At 40.1% G+C, this 15,683-nt stretch overlaps 1 pseudogene; it reads right to left on the bottom strand.

Annotated features, from left to right (window-relative positions):
- Positions 1-13,702: 13,702 nt before the first annotated feature.
- On the bottom strand, positions 13,703-14,421 carry LOC144257145 (gamma-glutamylcyclotransferase pseudogene; annotated as a pseudogene).
- Between the last annotated feature and the right edge of the window lie 1,262 nt (positions 14,422-15,683).

Genomic DNA, 15,683 nt, shown 5'->3' on the forward strand with positions numbered 1-15,683 from the left:
ATTAAAGTCATTAGGAGGAGAAAGTAGAGTAAAGTGACTGAGTGGTGGGGCATGTTTTGAAAGTTAGAGTGAGGTCCTCAATCAGTGAGATCTGAAGGGGAAAAAATATGGGAAGGGGGCAGAGTCTGAGAACCCTTATAGGAGAGTAATTCAGTTAAGTGTTGAGGGGAGAGAACTATTAGAGGTGACCCAATGCTAGGTTTTTTTTTTTTTTTGACTCCTGGATTAAAATGACTGAGGAGGCTATTACCCCAAAGCAAGGTGTATTGTTGTATTGTTGGGTCAAGGTGCTTTAAGAGAAATGCCATTGCTATTCAAAGGCCTTTGAGAGAAATGCCACTGCTTACCCAATGTTGGGCTGCAGAAAAGAAGGTCATCTACAAGAAGGTCATCCATGTATTAGAGGAGGAATGATGGTGACAAAGATAGGTAGGTGAGGTCTCAGGCCAAGGCTTGTCCAAAGAGGTGGAGGCTATCTCTAAAACCCGGAGGAAGGACTGTCCATGTAAGTTGAATGGATACCTGGGTGTCTAGGTCAGTTCGGTAAAAGCAAAGAAGGCTTTAGAATCTTTTTGTAAGGGAATGGGTAAAGAGGCATCCTTAAAGTCTAGAACAGAAAAGTGTGTTTTGGAAGCTGGGGTGGAGGACAAGACAGTGTTTGGATTTGTAACAATGGGGTGTAAAGGGACTTCTGCTATGTTGATGGATGCAAAGTCTTGGACCAAATGGAAGGCACCTGAGGGTTTTCTTGATGGTGAGAATGGGTGTGTTATGAGGGTAGTCTGCAGGATATAGGCCTTTGACTAGGAGGTGAGAATTGATGGGTCAACTAAGGCTATTTTAGTGGTTATTGGGATTGGAATGGAAAGAGATGGGTTTCTGAGTGTGATATGGATGGTCTCTTGGTGTGTGGCTACAGAGGGGTTGTGTATGTCCCATATCTGGGGATTGACCAAGGATGGGGGCAAAAGTATTGATGAGGGAGTTATTGTAAGTGATAGGAGGAGTAAGAGTTGGGATGGAGGAAAAATGTCTTTTGTGAGAAATCTGAATGCCATGTTTGCATTTTTGTTGTTTCTAATATTATGCTGTAACTATATTTAATAATGTCATTACATTTTTAAACCTGAAAAAGACATCCAAATTTTATACCGTAATATTATTAGCAAAGGGAATATTTCAATGATTAGAATTTATGGTTTCCTGTTTTTAAAGCTAATATGTTTAATTGGAGGTTTGCAGCAGATACCAACTCCATCAGAACCTCAGTCTGGTGAAGCCACAATTTTGTGCCTGCCCAGGCAAGTGCCCAATTGTGCCTAGTTCTTTGCCACCCAGTAGATAGTGCTTTGACCCAGGGTGGTGGAGCCTGCATTCCAGTCCTGTTAGAGTCTGTAAACAAGTCAAGATGGCACCTGGCATTTTGCGAGAGGGAGTGGTTTGTGAAGTAACGCCAGCGAGCCATTGAGTGTGGAGATTCCTTATTGGTTGACTGCTGTATCTAGTTTATGTTAATTAATATAAGCTATGTGTAATGTATATATACCCCTCCTGTCCTACAATAAATGGCTCCCACTCCTGCTATATCAATGTACACAAGTTGTTTGTCACCCCCCGGGTTATTTTGCTGCAGCCGGACTACGGCACAGTCCCCTTACTTGTCTATCTTGGGGCAAACTTGACTGTTGTGCTCTGTTTTAATTTCTCATCTGGGAGGATTTTTGTCCAATTTTCCCATGGAACTGTTGGAGATCAGTGAGAAAATTTAACAAAGTCTGGCTGGTTCAGTGTGAGGAGGGGCATCATGCCAAAGCTGGCTCTGTGACTAACCCCCACACTCTACTTGCTTTTTTGTATGGTCCCTGAGGGTGGAAGGGGGAATGTTGTTCATCTGCCATGCAGCTTGCCGGCTCCAAGGCAAAGGGACCCTCCTCTGATCTGTACCTGCCCAAACCAAAGGTAGTCATTGTTAGTTCTCTAAGTGGGTGGGAGACATCAAGTAGTAGTGAGTAATAAACAGTGAAATGCAAAGCAATAACAGGGTGATATCATGGATTTTCATTAAGTTACTTTAAGGTGTTCTTTAAATTATTTTTAAGGCAAATGGGTAATCAGAAAATGCAGAAAAAAACCAGGTATATAAATAAACACACAAAAAAGGAGGCAATTAAGAAATATATCAAGTAAGATTAGTGGGGTAATTACTAACTCTTGACAGGGTCAGCTGGGGTCACTGTAAAGTTAGACAATGGGATCTTCTGAAAATAGAATTTTATATTCACATATGCATTCTTATGACCATAGGTGCCTAAAAATATTCCTGAAGAGAAATTTTCTTGGTAATTCAGGAGAACAAAAGTAAATTCTGATTAGTCACTGACCCCAAAAATCACATTAACATAGGACTGACTTATAAATAACTACCCCCTTTAATATGATGGCCACTATGACAGTTCTGGGGAGGACCATCAAGGATGAAAAACTCTACCACCTGACATGAAGGAGCTGAACACCCCAACTGGTAAAGAGTGCTGAAGGTGGACCCCAGTTATCAAGGCAACCATAGAACAGCAGTACATTTACAAACAGCACTATTTCATTAGTTATTCTCTGCTGGGAGATGACTCACTCTCATGAGAAGGCTCTTTGTTTGAGTCTTACTTTATTTTTTACTTATGAGAAAGTTCGACCTCAATCTGTTGCAAAAAACATAACCACACTTAGGATACATGGCCTAGTTTGATTTATAAGTCAGGATAGACCTCAAAATCCTGATGTCAACATATTGTGATTTTATAGCCTTATGACTGGTTTGGGACTAGTTGGTTCTTGGGACCTGAAATTAGATGGCCAGTCCCTAAAGGGAATCAGTGGATATGTGGGACTAACTTATGGGTCTGGGTTCCTCCAGGCTGGATGGAAAAATGTACTGTTGGGTACCTAAGAATGCACGGAGGTGGACACAAGAAATAAGTCAATCTGCAAACATCCCCAGTCTCAAGCATAGATGGGACCGTTTTTCACTGGTATGATCATTTAGCTTCACAGTTTATCCCAAAAATTGGTCTAGAGGATATAAATGTGGTACATGGAAGGTTTAGCCAACTATATTGAAAAAGCTTTCAATGACACTGAGAAAGGCATTTTTTTTCCTTAATGCAAACATGGTACTCATGAAAAAAAAAAAAAAAAAAAAGCTGTTTTACAACACCAAATGGCCTTGGTGTTCTTACCTTGGATGTTCTTACACAGCTCAGGGTGGCACTTGTGCCATCATTCAGACTGAGTGTTGCATTTACAACTGAAAGATCTGCATTCCTGGCTGGGTGCAGTTGTGCATACTTGTATTCCCAGCAGTTGGGGAGGCTGAGACAGGAGAATTCCAAGTTCAAAGACAGCCTTAGCAAATTTGTTTCTGTTGTTTTATGCCATCCAGTTTGTGGTGCTTTGTTACACCATCCTTAAGATACTAATACTTTCAGAGGGCCTGGGTGCATTTTGTCTTTCTCTAGTACAAAATTACTGCCATCTTTTTAAAAATCTACCTGGGAACTTTTAGAAAAGTTTGCAAAGTCCAGGGTCATGTTAATTCAAGTGTAGCCTAAGAATCTAGAATCATCCACACAGGGGCCTACTTGGGAATTAATGATGTCAACATCAGAACTGAAAGTCCCCCTCACATAGTCCTCAAGGCCTGAAGTGCACATCTGGGGTAAAATGAGGGAATCAGAAAGACAGGCACCCACATTGGAAGCCACAGGGAAACATGCCAGCTTCAAGTCAGTGTAGCAAGTATCGCAAGGACTTTCCACCATGGGGGCTGAGAAAGACTATAGGTGATGAAACAGAGCACCATTACTGAGACCTGCTTAGGTGTTTAACAGCATGGACACCTGAAGAGCTGAGAACAAGAAAGCATGGGCCAATCTACTGGGTAGGCTGCTTGTAGGTCTACCAAGATAGAAGTTGCCTAAGAAAAAGCAGAATAGTCACCGTTAGACTCCCTTCCCTGCAATCTCAAGAGCCAGGCCCCCCTCACTCAGGCCCTGAAATCCTCATTTCCTTCTCTTGTGTAGCAGGTTTTTTTTTTAATAATTCTTGCAGACTTTTAAAATGTCCTATGTACATATTTTATACCAACTTTCACTTATCAGAAAAGTAGAATAAAATCAGATCTAAAAGGATAAAAATCAGTTTTATGACCTCCCAAATTAAAAATAACTGAAAGTGAGAATTAAATTGCTCATTCTTTGAAGAAATGTGAAGTCAGAGTCACAAGAAAAAAAAATCCATATTTAAACCCTTTTTAATATTTAATGACTTGATATCAGTTTCCACACAAGTGAAATATGTACTTCATATTTGAGATCTATTTCACTAATGTATATCTTTATGTGGAAAATGACACCATGCCTCAGTTAATAATATATGGGTTTATAAATATGGAATTAAAAGAAACTTACCCTTTCCCTTTGTGCAGCTCTGACTTCCAAATCAGTTTCTATAGAAACAAGTAAACAAGTGCCAGTACCAGAAGTCTGCCAATTATAACTCAGCTTTTACTTGTTGGATAATAAAGCCAGATTCCAAAGTTGGCTAGAGAGTTTTGTCAGTAGATCCTGTTTACAAGAGATACAGCTGTTTACCACTGGAACACCACCTTGCAGAGTATAACCATGGCATCCTTGGTTGATAATCACCTGTTGCCTAGTAATCATCATCCTTCATGGAAACGGACAACACTAGGGCTCTTCCATTCAAGCTTAAAATTCTTAACAAGCCCAAAAAGCCTGCATTTCAAGGAGGTCTTCATCTGCAACTAGTTATGTTTAAAATTGGCAAACAACCATGGTGTATGAAGCCTATGGTGCAGCATTGCTGGTTTCCTCTTGAACTCCAGTGTTGTCATTGTGCACCGAAGTCTCCTGCTGCAAACAGGTGACTTGTTCTCCTGTACTGGGAACAGGCTTCCAAAGCTCAAAAGCCCCTGTATAGGGTAATGTAGGAACTAAAGGCAAACACTTTCTCCTCCTTAATGATGCCTCCATTTTTTTTTTCTCACAATCTGTACCACCAACCGAAGTGACTGGGCCTGAGTGTGCATTCATACCTATGAAACCGTCATGGTGCATGCACATCCAAGGTATGTGGAACCACAGGTCAAATAAGGCACAGATACCAAGTAATGGTTCTAATTACAAACGCTATCTCTCAGGAACTCTTCATCCATTCAGAACTAAACCCATCACTGCACAATTCCTAAGAAGCCCCCGGAGATAGAGGAGCTCCTCAAATGTGTCAGGAAAGGCTTTATTAACATCATCATTAACATTTAAAAAGGAAACGGAGCATTTCTCCTTCTTTTGCCAATTTGGTGGAGATGTTAAAAGTGCAAGATAAAGCAATTTCAAATTTTCTTCAAATTAAAAACAAAGGCCAAACGTGATGGGTGAACAAAATAAATCAAAACTTATATTTCAGCAACTCTAGCTTTTCAAACCAGCAAAGCTTCTGACTCCTGCATTGTGGTGATGCTTAGGGTGCTTGCCCTGGCTTCTTGCATGCCAGCAAATAGCACCATTTTCTCATCACATTGAGGACTGAGAAGCAAAGAATCCCCTTCACTGCAAACAAGGGGGTCACAGTAACACTAGTGATCCTTCAAAATTGACACACCGTGACAGTCAAAATGAAATTGATGGTCTCCCTGCTTCTTGCTCAAAACATACACAATCTGAGCAGCAGCAAGTACCCACTTGGCCTGCAGCAATTTTTAACTGAGTCATTTTATAAATTGGTTTTTAAATGTCTCAAGTAACTCCAGGCATGTCCCCACTCCCACCTCAATTAATTTCTTTTTTCTTTATCTCAAATTCAAGATCATAAATCCTGTGGGGTAGAATAAAGGGTTTGGGGCCAGACCTTGCTGGGAATTGGGCTGGCTCCCTGAAGCTGGAATCCAAAGGAAATTTCCCAACAGCCCAGGACTGTATGCTCAAGACCCACTGAAGGGAAAAGAAGATACTGACCCAGCAATAAGGGGTTCTGTGGGGAATGCTCACACTGTGAGCAAGAAGGGAAGAAGGGGAAGCACTGGGCAGGGCCATCACCAGCATACCTGGATTTGAGGGAGTGCTACCTGTTAGCATTTACTAAGTGCTCCACTGAAACCAGCACCAGCCAGTCCTCACAGGAACTGTGGAGTAATCTCCAGGAAAGTGTTGCCCCAGCAAACAATACTGATGTGCAAGATCAGCTCCTATCTAATGTACTTTGACCTGAATACACCACTAATTAAGTGTTGTAAAAATCCCTGAAGTAAGTGCAGTTATGATCCCATTTTAAATAAGGAAAAAAAAAATAGGTGAGTAAGAGATCAGAAAACAAGGCTGGGGAGAATCCAGCAAGGTCTGGCCCCAAACCCTTTATTCTATCCCACAGGATTTATGGTCTTGAATTTGAGAAAAATAAAAAAGAAATTAATTGTATTCAAAATGCCTGGGACTAGCAGCACTTAAAATTTTGGATTTTTTTTCCAGATTTTGGAATATCTGCATAGACATAATAAGAAATCCTAGGGATGAGACTCAAGTCTAATCATAATTTTTTTTTCATTTTTATATATGCCTTAAACATAGAGACTGAAGGCAATTTTATATCATATATTTAATAATTTTGTGCACGAAATAGAATTTTATGGTATAAAATTTTCCATTTGGGGCCTTGTGTTGTTACCCAAAACATGTTGGATTTTTCTAATTTTAGATTTTCAGAATGGGAAAGCTCAACCTGTCCTAACAGCTAACACATATGAAGGCAATGCCTGCCTCAGACACTCCAGTGAAAACTACATAGGCTACCTTCATTAATCCCCTACCAGCCAAAATAGATCATATCACCCATTTAACAGATGAGGAAACTGAGGCAGAGAAGAACCATGTAGGCTAGAAAGTGGCAGAGCTGGGATTTGAACTCACACATTCAGGTCTTACCTCCTACTCTCTAACCCATGGTAGGTGTAGACCTGGCCCTCAGATGGTGAGGGACAGGGGAATTTTTTAATTTAACCACACAAAAACTCTCTCTGAATCTGGTGCTTCTTAGGTATATTTAATGATTTCCACTGCAACACTGCCCTGAACAGTTTCTTGTGTCTCCCAAGTTCTCCAGCTGGGGCCTTCGTTCCTGTTTTAAGAAGTGAAAGTGTGGGGACACCAGTCGATGCCAGATATAGTTTCAGATCTAAAATTAACAACAATGACCTAGCTCTAGCCTGACTCTGAAGAGAAGAAAGGGGAGAAGGGCAAGAAATAAAGAAAAAAACAACAACCAGTTCTTCACAAATTAGAATAATAATAAAGGTTCTTTCAAGTGTGGGGGCATATTCTTAGCAAGACCCTAACACCTAAATCAAGTCCATGCTATAAAAATGGCACAAAAGCCAGAAGCCAGGATACAGTCCTGACTTCCTTTAGGGAGACAGGGGATTTGCTGGGTGTCAGGAGGCTGGGTGGCAGGGATGGAGCCAGAGAGTGCCTGACTCCCTGGCAGGCACATACTTCTGTCTGGCCCCCACTGAGTTCCATCTGGGAACCCTGGGTGGGGTTCTGGAGCTGGAACCTTCTGTGGTCATCATCATGCCTCTTGCTCACCTTCTCAGTTAATCTTGAAACAGCCCAAGGGCACAACTACCATGCCAGCCAGGTGGGCAACATGAGGACCAGCAACCTGGGTGCCCAGTGCACTGAGGGCTGTGGCTGTCTGGATCTGAAAGCCACCTGCATTTATAAGAGGCCATGTGTCCCAGGGGCCAGCCCTAGCCAGAGTCTGAAAAAGGCAGGATACTAAGACAGGCCCATTTCTGGAGGAAACAGAATCACCTGGACAGCTCAAAGATGCCCCGGGGCTTTGTAGAATCTTCCTCAGACTGCATGGCCACCAGGGACCACCCATCTAAAATGTATTTGACAGATATTTTTAAGCTTACTGAATGACCACTAGGAATCATATCTTATCTTGCCCAGCTCCATTTTATTTCAATAAAGCAGTTCCCCTAATAAACCCTTACATATTTAATTCCCTCTTGGTGTCTGCTTCTTGCAAACCCAGACTAGCCCCATGTCTCTTCTCAGTGCTACCCTTTTCTAGGAGCTACTACTTATCTCAGCAGAACAAATGCAAATTCCTTGCACTGGTCTCCAAGGCCAAGGACCTCTCTACACTTGACTAAAGTGTTTTTGTTACTGTGACCCAAATACCTGATGAGAACAATGTAGAGGAAGAAAAGTTTACTTTAGTTCCTAGTTTCAGAGGTTCTGTCTGTGGTGGCTGAGATGAGGCAGAACATGATAGGAGAAGAATGTGGCAGAGAAAAGCCACTCATCTCATAGTGATGCAGAAACAGACAGCACAAGGAGTCAGGGACATAACATACAGCTCCCTAGCACACCCCTGGTGACCCACCTCCTCCAACCATACAGGATGTGCCTGCAGTTGCCACCCAATAATCCCCTGATTAGGCTACAGCTCTCAAAGTGTAATCACACACCTCCTGTGTCAGCATCTGACCTTTTGGAGGACACCTCATATTCAAACTGTAACAACTACTAACCTTATCCCCAGCTTAGTGCTCTTCTGGTGGTTCCTTGAATACCCCAAGTTGATTCTGCCTTAAGGCCTTTGCATCTGCTCCCCCGCTTCCCCCCCCCCAGTCACTTAACTGGGTCAAAGTTGCACCGGCCCCCTCCTCAGCTCTGGGACCCTAATTTTCACAGCGCTCCTGTCCTCTGAAGGCCATCCCACCTGAGAGGCTTTGGGAGAGAAAGTGTGAGGAACAAAGGCCATTGGTCACAGAGGCACCTGGTGCCTCTCAGGCCCCAGGGGTCAGGTTTGGCTAGAAGGCACAAAGATGAAAGTCTAGAATCCCTTTTATTTACCTGAATCTGAGGGGGCTGCCAAGTGTGGAACATTGAGGACCCCTGCTGGGCCGCAGCAAGTGGGGAAGAGAAGCAGCCCAGTCCTTCCCCTCTGCTCCTCAGCTCTGCAAGAGCCATATCCTGGAGGTGAGGAGTTGGCGCTGGCAATGGGCGCCTGCGCTGCGCCGAGGAGGCGGGGCGGCCTGAGTGGGGGAATCCCGCTCAGAGTTTAATTTCTCAGAGGGGCTGGGGTCTTGGCAGAGTGCCGCGGCTCCTTCCTGGAGGCAGGAGGTATGCTGTGGCCTGCAGAGCCTAGAGCCACAGGAGCAGTGCCCAGAGGAGGCCAGCGGTGCCCAGTGGCCCCAAGACCGGGGCATCCTCTGCCTTCTTTCCGCTTCTTGCTTCTGCACAGCAGTGTCTCCTGGGAAACTAGGGTGCCTCCGCAGATCGCTGTTGCTGTAGAGGTGAGCCTGCCTTCTCGGCTGGGGGATCTGGGGCATGGAATCCAAAGAGGCGCTGAACACTGGAAATGGTGGCGAAAAACCCCAGCCAGGTGAGTCTTGGGCACACGGTGGGGGTGGGGATGGGGGCGCTGATGTGGGTGGGGCGCTAGAGGGGCTGCAAGCGGTTGTACATTGTCTGTCATTTTTAAACCCCTGAAATTGAGGTTAAGTTTATTATCCTTTAAGATTTTAAATTACTAGGGCTGCTGCAGGGATCTTTGTGATTAAGTCCTTTTGTTACACCCACTTTGCCACGTGTCTATCTACTAACTTGGTCAGTCAGTAAGCTTAAAAATATTTATCAACATATATTTTAGATTTACCTTATTAGATAGTTTGGTGATTAACATATGGTAACTGTTCTGGATAGTGTTAGACATCACATTAGGACGAAAGAGTTTTAAAATCATTATTTTGTGTCTCAGTTACTCAATAAAATTTTCACTTCTCCATTTTGCCTGAGGAGAATCTTCCAAGAAATATAATTTTGGCGGTTTAAAGCTGTGGATCTCAAAGTATGATCACCAGCTAGCACAGGGACACCAGGAGGGAATTTGTTTGAAATGCAAATTTTCAGCTTCTACCTTAGATCTGTTCAGTCAGAAACTCAGTGCCCAGCTCAGCAATCTTTGTGCAGCAAATGCTCCCGTAGATTCTGATGCTTAAATCATTTAACTTTGCAGAACCATAGTGGCAACAGGGAGGATAAGGGTAAAATCCTTTTGACCAAAATAATCTTGGCAAAATCATGTACAGAACAAACATGTCCTTGTTGGCTAATTGCAAAGCAAGCCTTAGTTATTTTTAAAGCCGCCAGTGACATACATAGGAATATGTACTGCTAAAATGGGAAATCATTTAAATTCTTCATTATCAGGGTTTCATTATTATATTGCTATCTAATAAGCTAAAGAACTTCATTTGAACTTGACTAATTATATTCTTACTTTGTTCACCACTTTGTTACATTCACCACTTTGTCCAGTAGTGGCCAGCTGGATTGTTGACACATATACTTTCCATGGTGCCCTCAGCCTGTGCAGGTCCCTACTCAGAGGGGTTTTATATCTTAGACTGCAGAAGTAGTGACATCCTCAGCATTAACTGATTAGTTAGCTTCTCTGACCAGCATCCTAAGGAGCAACTGTCCTGGTGTACATGTAAGAAACTAGCTTTCTACAGATAGCACCAACTAGCCCTGTTTTCCATTGTGCATAAGAGAACGCCCAAGTCCTTTAAGATAATACATTTGTGAACTTTCCAGCCCAGGCTTGTTCTCAGTGTTCCCTTAACTTGGCAAGGTTTTTGGGAACAGAAAGAGGGCATTCAGGGACATGGAGTTTTACTGTTCCCCTTTTCTTTAGGGTTGATACACTTTGATAAGCTATTATACAGATCACCATGGACATAATGATACAATATTCTCATCTAAAATAATGAGAAGGCTTCATATCACTAGAACTTGTAATAAGGGGATTGTGTCTCTCTATAATGAAGACAATGATCAATCTGCATCTTAAAACTTCATTTGGAATTACCATGGCAATATAATATGCAAATCAAATTTGAAGATAATTATTGTATCTGTAAATCATTAATATTTGGGGCAGATAATCAGAAAATAATTAGTATTATTTATATTATTTTTTCATTTTGAACAACAGCTTTGGAGGGATTCCTGGACATGGAAAATCAATCGTGTTGCCACATAAAAGCTTCCACAAGTGTTTTCAAAAATCTCTATTATAATGGAGTGGATATCATTGATTTGTCCAAGAAACACAAATCAAGAGATACTTATCATGGTAAGAAATTCCTAATGTGTACTTAATAGAGACAAGAGGTGCAATTTGTTTCATTGATTTAGTTTTAAAATATAGTTCTTCTAAAGTACAAATCATTCATAATTTTGTTTATGTTTGATATAATTTTTATACATGTTTGAAATGGATGCATTTCAAACATGTATAAAAGCCCTAGTAACTACCATCTTATTCTATGCTTCTATGAGTTTCACTGTTTTAGATACCTGATCTAAGTGGAATCATGCAATGTTTGTCCTTCTGCAAATGTCTTACTTCAGTTAGCATATGGTTCCCCTGGTTCATCTATGTTTCTGCATGTGACAGGATTTCCTTTTTAAAGGTTTATGTGTGTGTGTGTCTGTTTTATATCCACTCACCTATCAATGGATGTTAAATTGTTAATGCATTTTGGCTCTTGTGAATAATGATACAGTAAAAATGGGAGTGAAGTCTTTTAAGATCCTTATTTCCCAAAAGAGTACAATTGTGTTCTTTTACCTGTGAATATACAATTTTCCCCATACCATTTGTTGAAGGGACTATCCTTTTCCTTTTGTATATTCTGGGAACTCCTCTAAGACATCTGTTGCCTGCATATTTGTGGATTTATTTCTGGTCTTTATTATGTTTCTATCTTTATCCAATACCATTCTTTTTCAATTTCTGTAACTTTATAATATATTTTGGAAAAAAAAAAAGACATCATTCTTCCTGCTCTCTTCTTCCTTCTCAAGATTGCTTTGGCTATATAGGATTTTATGTCATTCTATATGAAATTTAAGGTTATTTTCTATTTCAATAAAAAATACCATGGGTATTTTGGTAAAGAGTGGATTAAGTTTGTATGTTACTTTGGATTATATTGCCATTTTAACAGTATTGTTATATCATCCATGAACATGACATGTATTTGTGTCTTATTTCTTTTATCTGTGTTTTGATGTTTTCTATATAATCCAAGTTTTTTTTAACCTCTTTAGTTAAATTCATGCTCAGTATTTTATTCTTTTTGATGCTACTGCAAATGAAAGTACTTTATTAATTTCTCTGTCTACTTTCTGTTACTGTGACAATACACCTGTGTGATAGTCAATTTATAAGGAGGAAAGGTTTATTTTGGCTCATAGTTTCACAAGTGTCAGTCTCTGGTCACTGGACCTTGTTACTTTGGTCTGCGGAAGCAAAGTATATCCTGCAGGATGGTATGGCAGAGGAAGCCTCTTTGCCTCATTGTAGCTAGTTAGAAAAGAGGGGGCCAGGGTCCTAATATACCTAAGATACATACCCAGTGACTCAACTTTCCTCTACTAGGCCCCACCTTCCAAAAGTTGCACCCCCAGTCAGTAGTACCACAGGCTGAGAACCAGGCTTCTAACACATGATCCTTTGAGGGTAAAAGGCTTCAATTTTTTTGAATGCTATTGGTTGGATCTTGAATGTCCCCCAAGGGCCAATATGTTGAAGGCTTGATCCCCAGCCTGTGGTGGTAATGGGAGGCAGTGGTTAAGCCATACTTTAGAAGGTATCGCTTATTGAAACTAAGCTAGGTCATTGGGGGCACATTAAGGGGGCATTGAGACTCCAGCATCCTCTGTCTCTGTCTTTGCTTCCAGCTGTCCTCAGGTAAACAGGCTTCCTTGGTCATGTGCTTCTATCATGATGGAGTTTCTCACTACAGGCCCAAAGCAACAGAGCCAAGCAACCACAGACTGAAACCTTGAAACTGTGAGCCAAAATAAATCATTCCTTCTTATGAATTGATTATCTCTGGTATTTTGTCACAGTTTCCTTAGAAACACAACAGATTTTTTTGTGTTGATTTTTTTTATTTTGCAAATTCACATTATTTTTTTTTCATTAATTCCAATTTTTAAAAAAATATTTAGTATTTTTTATATCTAAGATGTCATCTGGAAGAAGAGATAATTTTACTTCTTTCTTTAAATTTGGATGCTTTTATTTCTTTATCTTGCCCAATTGCTGACTACAGTTTTTATTACTATGTTGGCTACAAATGGTAAGAGTGGGCATGCTATCTTTGTTCTTTTTTTTTTCCAGTTTTTAAAATTTTATTATAAATTGTGTCAGTAGTTCCCTTTCTCTTATTAAACTAATTTTTTAAAAAAGTCCAGACAGAGCCAAGCAATTTACCAGCACCATCATCAAGTAAACTGCGAATTTATCCTTATCATAGAGCAAGAGGTCATTTAAGATCAACCCAAGAAAACAGCTTTAAGTGTCCACAGGAGTACCCACATCCACTTGTCACTCCAGGACTGCACAGTCCCTTTTAAATATCTAACTCTTCACCCAGCTGCTTTTTATAGTTTGAAATTATGGAATCACTCAAGTGAGGTTCCCCTTCAGAACATGGTTGTAAACAGACCAAACATGGAGATATCACAGATCCCTGTTATTAAATGTTAAAAATATTTTATATTTAGTACATAGAATATTCTTTATTCTTCAATATATTCTGTTATCTTCTAAAGAGCTTTTGTTCCCCCTTTTTGATAATGTCTTTCATTTCTTCTGAGACCTTTCCTTTGTAGTCATTCTATTGCCTTTTTTTTTTTTTTTTTTTTTTTTTTGGAAGGGGTACCAGGGATTAAACTCAGGAGTACTCAATAACCGAGTCACATCCCCAGACCTGTTTTGTATTTTTTTAATTCAGAGACAGGGTCTTACTGAGTTGATTAGTGCCTCGCTTTTGCTGAGTCAGACTTTGAACTCATGATCCTCCTTTCTCAGTCTCTGGAGCCAAGGGAATTACAGGCATGTGCCACTGAGCCCCACTGGTTCTATTGCTTTTAGTCTCTCTTGATGTTCCAGTGGCAAACCATTTTCTTTTGCACTTATGCAAATAAGCTTTTTATATAGTGGGGATGAGTAAGTGTGTTCCTAATTTGTCATCGGATAGCTTCAACAGGTTCTTTCCTTTCTTGAGTTGAAACTTTCATTTCTATTACAACATACATTCCACTTTTAACCCCATCTTGCCTCCATGCCACCTCTGACTTCTTTTGCCTTGGAAATTACTGAAGTCAAGCTTAAAATTCTGCAGGTGGTCCATGAAGCAGAAAGGTGGGTGAGAGGTTTTGAGGTGACTCATCTCCTTCATTAAGTTGCTGCCAAGGTGAAGTACAGAAAACTCTCCTCCTCCTGGCCTGTGCCTTCCTCTCAACAGGAGCTAGCCATATCTGATTAGATGCACCATCCAGGGGGTTGGGAAGCAGAAGTGCAAGAAACACACAGTAACCTGGTGCTGCTGCCAAAGGACCAGGACTGGTATCTGCAGCACTGCCCCCAGGGGCTGGGAAAGACTCCCTTGATTTGTTCTTGATCTTCAAGGGAAAACTTTTGTTTTTTTACCATTGAACATATTAGCTTTCCATAGATGATTTTTATTATGTGGAGGTAATATCCTTCTATTTTTAGTTGTTGGAGTTTTTATCATGAAATGGTGTTGAATTTTCTCAAATGCCTTCTCTGCATCTATTAAGATAATTAAGTGATTTTTAGTCCTTGTTTTGTTTATTTATCATATTAATTGGTTTTCATATATTGATACACCCTTGTTTCCCAAGAATAAATCTCACTTAGTTATGATGTGTTATCCCTTAAATTGTGTTGTTGAATTAGTTCTCTGGTATTTTGTTATAGATTTTTGCTTCTATGTTCATCAAAAGTATTGTTTTGTTGTTTTGCTTTTTCAGTCATCTTTAATTTTGCTGCTTTCAGCATGAGTTTAGAAATGTTCTCTTGTATGTTTTTAGAAGAGTTTGAGAATAATTGGCTTCAATTCTTTAAATATTTTTAAAATATCATTTTTAAATTCTTTAAATATTCTTTAGTAGGAGATTTAAAATACTAATTCAATATTTTTACTATTCTAGTTACAGGTCTACTAAGATTGTCTCTTTCTTCATTACTTGATATTATAGGTTATATTTTTGTGGGAATTTATGCATTTCTTCTATGCTCTCCAATTTGTTGGCATTTATTTGGTTTTATCAGTCTCCTAGGATTCTTTTTATTTGCATGTCATCAGTTGTAATGTTTTTCCTTTCGTATCTGATTTTATTTATTTCAGTCTGTCTTTTTCTTGGGTAGCTAAAATTTTATGAATTTTCTCAATTTTTTTTCAAAAATCTAGCTCAATTTCATTGATTTTTCTCTTCCCGACTTCATTTATTTCTCTTCTCATGTTTATGATTTCCTTTTTTTTTTTTTTTTTTTGATGATGGTGGGTAAGCTTTGTTTGTTTGTCTAGATCTTTGAGGTATAAAGTTAGGTGTTTGTTTCAGATCTTCCTTCATTTCAGAGTAGGCACATATTGTTATGCTGTATTCTATAAGTTTTGGCACAGAGTGTTCTCATTTTCATTTGTCCCATGATGTTTTCTAATTCCCCTAAATGTCTTCTTTGATGCACCGGATTGTTCCAGAGATTGTTGTTTA

The sequence above is a fragment of the Urocitellus parryii genome, chromosome 10 (genome assembly GCF_045843805.1).
Source record: "Urocitellus parryii isolate mUroPar1 chromosome 10, mUroPar1.hap1, whole genome shotgun sequence".
Lineage (NCBI taxonomy): Eukaryota > Metazoa > Chordata > Mammalia > Rodentia > Sciuridae > Urocitellus > Urocitellus parryii.